At 37.7% G+C, this 12,272-nt stretch overlaps 1 protein-coding gene across 2 annotated transcripts in view; it reads left to right on the forward strand.

Moving 5' to 3' along the window:
* The first annotated feature begins 487 nt into the window (after window positions 1-487).
* Window positions 488-12,272, forward strand: part of ndrg3a (ndrg family member 3a) — a 35,361-nt gene continuing 23,576 nt past the window's right edge. The window contains exon 1 of one of the 2 annotated variants that reach the window (XM_088422749.1): window positions 488-650. The gene's annotated coding sequence lies outside the window, so the exon portion shown is untranslated. The remainder of the gene's footprint in view (window positions 651-12,272) is intronic. The other variant, XM_088422750.1, reaches the window with a different exon arrangement.

Consider the following 12,272-nt stretch of genomic DNA (forward strand, 5'->3'; position numbering starts at 1 on the left):
AATCAATCACCTTACTTATATTTTATTTGTGTTTTTTTCAATTAAAAAAATCCGTTTTCGAATCACTATTTGAAAAAAAGTTTAAAAATGATAAGTGATAAAGAAATTCTGCAAATGTTCTGTGGTGCAATATTTCTACTTTGGCGTTTATTTAATTCAATAGCAAAGTAATTGATACTTATGTACTTAATTTATTAACAGACTTTTTTTAGAAAATCCTTGATAAAAAAAAGATATGGACTCGTAAAGATAATTGTATTTGGCATTGAACGAGTTTTTACTTTTTTTCATGTTCATGTTTTCCGTCTTTATTATTATATTTCAATGACATTTTTCTTTTTTTCTTTTTTTTACAAATCAAAAATAGCCCCAAAATTAAAAAGTTTACGAAGGAAAAAAAATGACCTCTATCTCTTCTTCCTGTCTCTGCTACGTAGCGTCCGCTCTGATTGGCTGTCCGGTTGTCTCCGACGCAGCGTGTAGCCCCGCCCACAATCACGTCGAAATACTAGTTGGAGCAGAGGAAGCGGCAAGGCGACCGACTCGAGTGCGGCGAATCTCGCATTTGACGTCAAAAAAATAGCCCAGCGCTTCTCTTATTCTCCCCTCAAACCCAAAAGCGGACTCGACCGAATTATTGCATCGTCCCGGTAAGCCTCGCAATCGCCTTCCCGCCTTTTATCAGCTCGCTATGTAGTAGTTGCAGATGTGCAAAGAGATAATTTTCTGTTGTCCGGATTTTTTTTTCCCCTCTCCTCCCCAACCTGTTCGTGTTGCTGTCATGGACGCGTCGTGACCGTCGTCGCTATGTAGCATTTCCATATTCATTCAAACATCTCCATTCCCTATGTAAAGAGAGTAAACGAGGCGGTCCGTTGCAGTTTCAGTGAAATTAGTTGAACAGCGCTGCTACGTAGCTTCCTTTTTTCCTCACCGCGTCGCCACTTTTCAGCCTTACTTTGTCTTGTGTCACCTTATAGGCAAGCTAATGGAAAGGCACGCATGGCTATTTCCATTAAAACCATGCTAGTCGCCATGACGTAATATCGGCAAGTGTGGCACTTTCGCTATAAATAGTAACATTTGTGCTTTAGCTTTGCACCTACAATGAAAACATTCGCCAAAAATATGCATGGGAATACACTACAAATTCATTTTCTGACGTCACTTTAAACAGAAGTCACGTGGGCTGCGGGTCAAACTGACCCATTCGAAAGTTAAACCTTGAATGCCGTTTTTTTTAGGTACAATATTGTCCACGTTTTTGGGGGGAATGCGTTTTTGTTACAGCGCTTTTTGACATTTTTTAAATTTTCACAACTGAGTTTTGACGAATAGGTAAAACCTAGGTCAAAATTAAACGAGAATATTCTTGCGGTTCTGATGGTAAAAGAATTGTTTTTGTGAGCTGGGTTACACACTCACAACAAAAAGTTTAACAGCAAGTGTGCGCTTTTGCTATAAATTGTAACGTTTATGGTTTAGCTTCGCACATATTTGCCTCAAAATATGCGTTGAAATAGACTGCAAATTCATTTTCTGACGTCAATTTAAAAAGAAGTCCGGTGGAGTGCAACCAAACCCTCCTGTTATGTTGTGGGATAAACTGACCCATTTGAAAGTTGACCCATTCAACATGAACGTTGAATCCCGTTTTTTAGATACAAGATTCTGCAGATTTTTTATGAATGAGTTTTTGCAGTGCTTTTGACAATTTTCATAGTTTCGCAACAGCGTTTTTTAACAAATAGGTCAAACCCAGGTCAAAATTAACTCGAAATATTCTTGCTGTTTCTGATGGAAAATAAAGGAATCACAAGATTTGCTCATGAACACGGCAACTTTCAGCTCCCTCGTGTCTTCTTTGGATCCTTTTAAAGGATTGGGAAAAAAAATACCGCACTGGGGTTAAACATGCATTCTGGTCATATTGACCCAGAGACATTATTGCTGTCCCTGAAAAATGAACATAACACTTGACTAAAATTAAATATTGAATTTGCACAGTTTTGGGTGACTAAAAACGCCTGTGTCAAATTGACCAATAAACTTTTTTTTTTCTTTGCAAAGAAGCATAACAGGAGGGTTTAATGAGGTGTTCCTTTGGGTGTCATGCAAACTAATGTTTATGTTGGCTACCTATGCATGATAAACTAGGCCGAAAAGTTTGGGCAAGAGTTCATGTATTTTATTAGTGTCATTTTACCATTTGCAAACTGTTCACCTATACAGTGTTTTACAGTTGGTGTGGTCACATCCATCATTTATTGTCCAATCAATTTGAAATCTAGAACTGCAGTGTCAGCACATTTTGGTGGACAATGTCATTGGTGGCACCTTGAAGGTCACACAGGTGGCAAGTAAACTGTCAGGCGTTTGTGTTCAACAAATGGCTATTTGCAAATGGCATTTTCATCAAACAGAATGGCCACGGGATTGAAGAGTCACTTCAGTTAGAGTTTAGGCCTTGTCACTTTGCATACTAACTGCCTCGCTTAGTTAAATCAACCTTCAGGCTTATATGTCACTCCTGCCCTTCCATCTGCAGCATTGCTAGTCCCTGTTTGATTCTCTGTTCCCTTGCTCTTTCGTTTCCAAAGACATCACAGACAAAACTAGAACAAAGCAAATGAAGTCCAACTTTTAAGCTTAAAGGGGAAGTCAAGTTCAAAATGTTCCTGTCAATAATATATGTGCTCACACTTTGTGTAAACATAGCATTGTTTTATTTTGTGTTTGTTCAGCAAAATTCCATTTCAGAGGCTGGACATTTTCCTCTTTTTGCTGTTGGAAAATGACATCACAATTGGTCACAGCTCACCTGTTTTCCGAGTTAGGTCATGTGACATTTGCAAGGTAACACGTGATTGGTTGTTACCTTAGGTCTGAGCAACTGTGATGTCATTTTCAGGTAACAGCAAGTGGCAAAATGGCCGTTCCCCGAGACGCTGTTCGACGTGATTAGAGCTGAAAATTTAAATAATTGTTTTGAACTGAATCAACAACTATTTAATCGTTGCCGTCGGAGCCTTTGTTTAACTTCAAATGATCTAAACTCTCAAATTTTAGTCTTGCAATTAACTCATTCACTACCAGCCTGTAAAAGTGACGCCATTAGCAGTCATTGGTAGTGGATGAGTTAGTTTATTTATTTATTTTTTAATGGTTTATCAAATCAGTGAGAATGAGAATTTTTATTTTACTTTATTGTAAAAGACCAAACCAGATTTTAAATAAATAAATAAAAGATGTGAGTACAATTACTCTTGTGCAATATTGCTTAGTAACCGTTGTTCAGTTGTTTTTTTTTCTCACTGTACAAAAGGCAAGAATAATTGCTAAATAAACCTTTGTGATACACTTTATTGCTAAATAAAATTGAATCTGAATATTCGATGATATAATCAGCGCCTTCATCCAAAGTGTGTTAGTTAAATTCCGGTTGTCTCCCTCAATTCTTCATGTCGCATGACGGGGAAAGTTTGACAATAAACAACCAGCAGACTTGTGTTGACACTTAAAACACCGCCATTGTTCATAGTGGAAGACTACATGGCTAACTATTGACAGAACTGGCCCTTCTGGTGTTGCTATTAACTAGCCTTTTTGTTTACACAGCAAAAGCGAAGCTCTATTGCCATGGTGCAGTTAAGATTTTTTTTTTTTTTTTTGCTTGGAAGTCACTCAGTGTGAGATAAGAGCAGATTCTGTTTGAGGAAGGGTGTCAAAACCTGATCGCCAATACCTGTATGTACTTTCTATGGGGGAGAAAAAACATGATTTAAAACAATAAATCCAACAAACATTTATCTAAAGAAGGTTTGATTCGTTTAAAAAAATGCTTTTAAATCGTGTGCAAAATGGTCAGACAACAATTTTATATATACAGATTTAAAATGGGTTTTAACTTAATTTTTTTTCCCTAGCTTTCGCAAAAAGTAGCTATGCATACTTCATATGACACACTGTATTACAACAAGGTAAAAAGTTATAATCCTTGACAAATATGGACCATTTGCTTGATTATTTTGGGCTGATGTTTAAAGGGCCATAATCAGCTGATTTAATCGGCCGACCGATTAATCGGTCTGGCCCTAATCTCCAGTAGAGACCTTAATGTTCTTTTATTATCAATATTACTTTCACAATGGACAATAATTGGATTGGCACAGTATCGTGGAATGTAGCAGCAGAATGGAACAAATGTGTTTTGACTCATTCGAAATAGATTTTCCCAATGTGCCCAATTTGCTTTCTGTGCCGCTTGTGCTCATTTTGAGGCACACGTTCCATTCCATTCCTTTTTTTTTATAGTGCATTAACATTTAGAATGATGAAAGCTAAATCTCGGTAAATCAAGACAATCTGGTGATCTTTGTGTCTGTCAAGTGAATGTTTCAAAAGGTTAAATGAAAGCCTTGACAAACACTTCCTTATTTTCCACAATAAAAAGGATACCTTCAATTTTCTCAAAAGATGGCAGTGCGCTTTATAATCCGGTGCACTTTATACAGTGCATAAACCGTAAGCTTTTCATTTTTGGTGGATGAAATAATAAAATAACTCCATCGCCATGTAAATGCTTCAGTTTTTACCGCTGCGTTTCAGTTATAAATGTATTTTTTACGATGACAATTTTAGCACACCCCATCTGAAATTTGATATGCTACCTATGCTCCACTTTTGAAGCGATTATTTTTCATAAAAGAAAGCGTGGTTTTATCAAATAAATCCTGAAACCGTTTTTAAATCAACATAATATATTTTAAGGTTTTTGGTTGCAATTTGATTAAAAAAAAAGTTAAATATTTAATTGAAATATAATTGTATTCTTAAACCCTTGATTCGTCTTGGCTTTGCTCAAAACATTTTTTTAATGCAGTGGTTCTCAAATTGGGGTCCGCAGACCCCCCCAGGGCTCCGTGGCCTTACTGTAGGGGGTCCGTGAAATAATTTGGTTTATCCACAAAAAAATGTGCGTTAATTTTATTTTGTATTAAAATTTGAGTAGATTTTCAAAAATGCATGTCAAAATGCGTTTGGTGTCTAAATTGCTTGCCAACAAAGCGATGTAGCCAGCAAAGCTAAAGCGACGTTTTATTTTAAAATACTGTTTTTGACTAAATAATTGGCAGCAACCAATTTGTTATGAGGAGGTATGAAATTTGCAATTTTTATTTTATAAACTTCAGTATGCCTGAAAAGTCACAAATATTGTTGTTGTCAAATCGACTCTGCTGTTGAATCAAAAGGGCACTTAATGTTTGTCTTAAATTGTTTTTTTTTATTTGTTTTGCAAACATTTGCAAATTGGATTCCTTGAAAAATTTGCTTTCTGAAACTCCTGTTTTATTTTTTCCCCCCATTCTTCCGATAGTATTTTCCTATCTTATTTATTCTTAATTTCTGACTGAAAAATTTGACTGACTTAACTGACTGTTTTGTTGACATTCCCTTTAGCGCAGCTCCATCTACTGGATGCATAATGCAACCCCAGCCTTTACAGTAGCTTCTATTCTATGTGCCTTATAATGTGGTGCACCTTATGTATGAAAACAGTTTTAAAATAGGCCATTCCTTGAAGGTGCGCCTTATAATCCGGGGCACCTTAAAGTAAGGAAAATACAGTACATGTGTTTCAGTCGGCATTACAAATTGAACATAATGGATTACTGGGATTAGGGCGGATTATAAAGTGAGAAGTCCTTTTTGTGCAGGATTGGCGGGGAAGAACGTCAGGGAAGAATATTCACTGGAGAAATGGTGGCGGTAATTAAGCCAATGTGCTGACAACCAGTCTTTCTTATGTGTCATCACTCCCACCTACTGCGAGTGCGTGCGTGACCAAATTTGGATATTAATGTCACTTTGAAATGAAAACACAGAAGTTGTAGAGAGAGTATGGATGCTCTTATTTGTTATGATTTTTATTTGCGTCTTATTGCACGTATGATATCACCGGGCAAATAGGTTCTCCTGGAGATGATGGGGTGTTTCTTTGATGCATTTTTTTTTTTTTTTTTTTACAGTTTTCCTTTTTCTTGAGATTTTAGTGGCTAGATCATCAAACGGCGTTATGTGAGATGTCATGCAAAAATTCTGCACACTGTTCTCTTTAAGGAACATCCAGTAAAATTTGAACGAATCCGCGGTGGTTGTTGTTGTTGTGACTTCCCGAGAGACACCCGAGAGGTCCTCACCCCTCCGGCTGTGTTTCTAAAAGCGCTTCAAGCTGGGTGCCGTCGAGCATCTGTTGAATTGGGACACCCCAAAATTAGATAATTCGCCTGGACGAGTTTACTACTTGGCAATCCCGATTACCGCTTTATTTTGAACATTTCAGGGCTGTCACTATGGAATACTTTTATAATTGATTAAGCTACTGATTATTTCATCAAATAATCAGTTGACATTTCATTTTGTTTTAAAGTGTATCACGATAGAATTTTTTAAGATTTCTATATATAATTCCTTTAAATCTTGTCGAAATGAAAGCTGTGCAAAGCCATCCACGTCGTAAAGGTTGCTGATTTGAGACGGCTTTTATAAACAGTATACGATGGGGAAAAAGGTCATTCGATCCGAGCGGCGTCATCAGATGAGTTGAGGCTGGAAGGGGTGTTGCCAAGGACACCGCAGCGGATATCGGAGAGGGCCGTCAGAGGAGCCACCCCCGTGTTTCTCAGGGAGATTGAGTTGTCCGTATTCAGCCTTTCTGACGGGCGCGCTGACCACATGGATCGCTCCCTTACATGAGGTTGTGTTCTTATGAGGCGGCGTACAACCGCACGTGCTGAGCATGAGCATTCCCGCGTAGGCATGGGACGGTATCAGATTCCGACCGCTCGAGTCCTACCTTATTCGTTATCACATGAAACGCTTAATGAAAGTAGCATATCATGCCATGTTAGCCACTTAAAAAAAAAAAAAAAGTTAGCCACTTTACCCACAGTAGAAAGCTGCAGTATTTACAATAGTACAGAAGCCCTACAAAGCAATAAAAGGACAATGTGATTGGCTGCTGTAGCTGTGTGATCCACAGTGAGAGCTACACTCTGCAGATGATGCAGGAGAGAATAAAAATGACCGGTTTGGACAGACTTAGACTTTTTTTAAATAACCGTGACTTCTAAATCCGGGATATATTGCCAATCCGGTTACCATCTCATGCCTAGTGCCGAGTCCTAGCATACGACAAGTCTATGGACTGTGTTCATGTTTTATGAATGCTGTTTTCTGTTCCCTTCCAGTGAGTCAGGCTGAGGTCATAGTTGCCCTTTGACCCGTCTCACTTAAGTACAAACCATCATGGTTGAAGATTCAGATGATGCTGGAGAAGTAGTTCTAATTTTATATTCTTATAGCCTTGTTTTCACCAAGTTTGTTTACATTTCAGCTTGTCATGCTACAGTTTGGGAGCCTTAGCGCTTTCATCTTCAACTGTAGGCTGTGAAGACCGGCTAACAATACTGGCGTATTCGCACCGAGCCCACTAATGAATTCAACGCGGCACTGTAAACACAGTGGAGGTGCAAAAATGCAACTGAGCCAAACCTATTGATCTGTAAAAAATAGACTCTTGGGACCTGCACTGTTTGAAGGCATCATCTTCTAGACGGCGCAAACAGTGAGCACATATAATAATGATATATATAAATATAAAATAATTGTGAATCTTTAACAATTTGATGAACATTTTTTTGTGTGGGTTAATCCCAGCAGTGTTTTTTTAATCCGACAATACGACTAATCATAATAATAATCGAGTTATTGCAATTATGCAACAATGGCTTTTTATTCTGTATTTTTATTCTGTGCAATTTCAAATTTCGAGCGATAAAAATGACTGCAATGTAATGATAAAATCCATTCTTTTTGCTGCAGAAAATGGCTAAATATTCAGATTACCTTAAAAATACATTTGGGTAATATATCAATATGATCTTTTGAGCCATCAGTTCATTTAGGCTTTGCTGACTTTGGGTAAAAGGGAAAATCAGTTGGAAAATGGTAGATGTGAGAATTTATTTAGTATAACAGAGTAGGGGCAGTTACACTCTTAGCGGGCCCGAGTGAATTGCCAGCACAGGCAGACCATTCGGCCTTATTTATAGCCAACTAGCAAGACAGGTTCATTCAAGTGGCCTCACACCTTTTGTTGACTTGTCACAGCCTATTTGTCAGGAAAGGCTCACTGGTGCCCTCCTAATAGTCATGATCTTTATCACATGATCCATGTATACCCTCAGTCTTATGTATAGTATAGATGGATGGTGGAAATGATGTTTGCATATCAATCTGCATTGTTGACTGTATTGCCCCAGTATTTGTCCATGTATCAGATAATTGCATGAATATATTTCATATAGTTTCCCGATCATTAATGCACATGAATTTAGATGGTTTGATGATTCAAAAGAATATTAAATGGCCGTATAAACCCGTTTAGATTGAGTAATGAGCCCTGCTCTGTATGCGATTTTGGTTTTACTTCCTCAGCAGAAAATAGAAAATATTCCCCAAATACGAGATTGACTTTTTTCCAAAAAAAATGATGGTCAAAAGTATGGGTGTGTCCTATAAACTGTAACTTAAGAAGTTCCGTTTTTTTGTTTTTCCGACAACATTCAACATTGTGACCAAAATGCAATTGTTAATATATTTCATTAACATGCAAATGTTTGAATATGTGAGTGCTGGTCCGAATGAGGACTTAAAAAATGAATGTTTGACCCCCTTTTGCCCTGAATTTTTTTTGTCTTCATAATCAGCCATTATACATTCATCCATTTTCCTAAAGCTAATTCTCATACGGGTGACACTTGGGTCATTATCTTGAATAAAATTTTCATCAGCTGATCAAAATGCACATTTTTGCCTGGGTCTTGTTTTTATATGAAAGGCATTACTGATTCTGATTCAATATGATTCCCATTTGCTGGGCCATGCGCGTTAGCTGATTTTTTAACTTAATGGAGATACGCATGATTAATTGATTATTGATCAATGATCCATAAAAAGGTTGTATAATGTTTTTAGAGATCGTGTGTTTGGTGGGCAGGACACACTGGCGCTGCCACTGCCTTCTAAATTTATACTGTAGTTTTTAATAAACCAGGCTGGTCCTTGAACACATTCATCATTTTATGGACGGGCACTCACTTCAGAATGTCCCCTATAAAAAGATGCAATTGCCCTTGTTCAAGAGATGTGCATCAATCCAACGCCACAAAAGTGTGTTAGTGTGTGTGCAAGCCGGCTGCATTTTGTCATCTGTTTGTATTACATATTGTGTATTGAGGGCTGGAGTTGGAGTAGATATACCCCGTTTTTTTGTTTTTTTCTCATCTTCAAAATATATGTATTTTTAGACGAAAACAACATTTGCAGATGATGGTTAGCAAACAAGATTAACATTAGCGCGCTAAGGAGTAAAAAACTATTACATACAGTTTGCGTTGTTCCTGCATTTTTGTCTGGCCACCAAGCAAGAGGCTGATTAGCTATCGCTTCTCGATTAGCTTGCGTGTTAGCAATAAGTTGCATTAAATGCATGCGCTGTTTTTATACTTGTCGAATAAAGTATGACTGAATATTTTGAACCCTGCATCAAACGTACTGGTTTTGTCTGCTAGCTAAAGACATGAGCGGTAAATCTTGCACCACATTTAAATGTTCTTCAAGCCACATCCTAAAGCCCCTTTTCAGGGAAAAAATATGTTAAGCAGACTCTGGTGTTACCATGTGTAAAAGCGAGGAAGGGTACGCAAATGCGCAAAGTGAAGCATGCGACATTGAGCATCAGTGATTTCTGTCTATGCATACATGCGTACCAGTTATTTGCATCCCTGACAATACATATGTAATAGTGGAGCAGCCTGTTAGCTACTTAGAGGTCAGTAACTTCCTTTTTTTTCTACTTCGTTTTCTTTTTCTTGGCAGACTGGGCATGTTTCATGCTTGATGATATTTTCTGTCAACCTGTTTTTATAGTCGACTTACCCGACAGGGTCGACTTTTTCCCCCAGTCTTTACCTTTGCCTCAGGGATGCATAAAGTTGATGAGGAAAACACAAAAGCATCGGATTTTGAAAAGTGCATTGAACCCAGATTGAAGTGCCTGTTGCTTCCAGATTCAGCGTTTTGACACTTTTGTCATTTTTGTGAAATCTTGTCACATTGCTAATAGGAGAGACTTATTCTGCTGCTGACTGCTGCCTAGCTCTTTTCCGTTTCAAAGTCACTACGGGATAAGAATAGATTGCTATGTGAGTCGAAGCAGATAAAGACATCATAGAGGTATTTCATCATCATTTTTTGTCATGCTGTCAGAGGAAGAAAGAGGACAGACGATCATAAATTGCAAGGATAACACTGGAGTCTTAAGACGACGGTGTGATATAATTAAGCTTGGGGTCTACAGTACGTGTGCATGTGTGTCTTCTGAGTTTCCGCAAATTCTTACCACTGTGGGTCCAATTTTACATGATACTCTTGACTCACGATAAAATCAGGCTAATGTTCTGAATAGGTCTTTTTTGATCATTTTAATGAAGCTATCTGCTAGCATCTCTTCAGACAAAACTGCTAGCATACCCATTGTACATCGGTGCAACCTTGTCTGAGCACCTGCACCTGTTTCAAGCTCCAGTAATGATTTCATGGCTACATCATTGTACATTTTGTGGGTACAAGCCTAGAAATATCAGAAATGGACTTGTGCTAATGTTAACCTTCCAGCCGCCTTTGTCTACAGAGATGGACCAGCAATATTTTATGTGTCGCATTTCCACTGTGTCCATTTTCATTTCTTGAGTAAAATCTATTATCATATGCCAAAAAGTAACTTCAAAAGATTGTTGGTGCCTTGGCATTTGAGCGGTTATTAAGTTGAAGGAGAAAAGAATTTTAAGTGGGTGAGGTGCCACCTCAGCAGTGCACATAATTTGTGCCAGCATCGCACAAAGAAAAAAGGGACATACCCGTTAGGCTTTATTGTTGGTTGGCAGCGGCAGCATCCCTGGAATTTGTTCTGGCCCAGTTTCTGTTATGGTGTGAAGTCTGCTAGTTTCTAGTTAATGCGGAGGCTCCGGTTGAGCACAGACACGCTCGTATTCTTTTCACTAGGATTTGTCGGACAAGAATTTCGTCAATGGAAAAAACAGGCTGACAGATGACACAGACCTCTTGCTGGAATATGAATAGCTGCTATGATTCATCATTGGCAAACTCTTCTACTTGCAATTCATTCCATAGGACCTAACTAACAAATATTTGCTAAGTAACACGGCACAATTTGCCATCAAAATGGCATGCCAGGTTAGGGCGCCATGTTGGCGAAGGCATGACTTGCGTTGGCCACCGACTGATATCCTGATATCCAACCTTTGTTGTGCTTGCGTATACCGTATTTTCCCCACTATAATGCACACGTAAAAGCCTTCAATTTTCTCAAAAGCTGTGCCTTATACAGCGCATAAAAAGCGAGTTTTCAATTTTGGGAGGGAGGAAAGATTAAACAAAACTTTAATCGCCAGGTAAATTCTTAAATTTTTACCTCTGCATTTCAATGATAAATGTATTTTTTACAATTAAAATCTTTATTGCAATCTTTATTTATTTTGATATGCCATATACCGTATGGTCCAATTTTTAAGTATTTTATATGGGGACAAGGCCAAGCTTTTATAAAGGCGCAATTTTATAAAATAGATGCAGAAACTGTTTTTGAATCAACAAAACTATATATTTTAAGGTTTTTGGTTGCAATTTGCTTAAAAATTAAGTTTCATATTCAGTTGAATCATAATTATATTCTTTCAAACTCGATTCATTCTGGCATTGATCCAACCACTCTCTTCATGTAATCAAAAATATTTTTCAATATTCTTCAGATAGTTCTTTCCACAAATCATCTTCTTTAGTCTTAATTTCGGATTGAAAAGTTTTGACATATCTGATTGTTTGGTTGACATTCCCTAGTGGATTCATAACGCAACCGCAGCCACTACTGTAGCTTCTATTCTATGCACCCTATAATGTGGTGCGTCCTTTATATGAAAACAGTTTTAAAATAAGCCAGTCATTGAAATTGAGCTTTATAATGCAATGCTCCTTATAGTGCAGAAAATACGGTAGTGTAAAACCGATCAGACTTGATTTCCGATCGTACGATTGGGACCGGAACAACCCTTTGAAGTCAGCTCTATGAATAATGGTAAAGAAATAAAACGTTTTATTTTTAAATCCATCTGTATTAATCGACTAAAAAA

Source organism: Hippichthys cyanospilos, chromosome 9 (assembly GCF_059441005.1).
Source record: "Hippichthys cyanospilos isolate Australia breed blue-spotted pipefish chromosome 9, RoL_Hcya_1.0, whole genome shotgun sequence".
In the NCBI taxonomy this organism is placed as follows: Eukaryota; Metazoa; Chordata; class Actinopteri; order Syngnathiformes; family Syngnathidae; genus Hippichthys; species Hippichthys cyanospilos.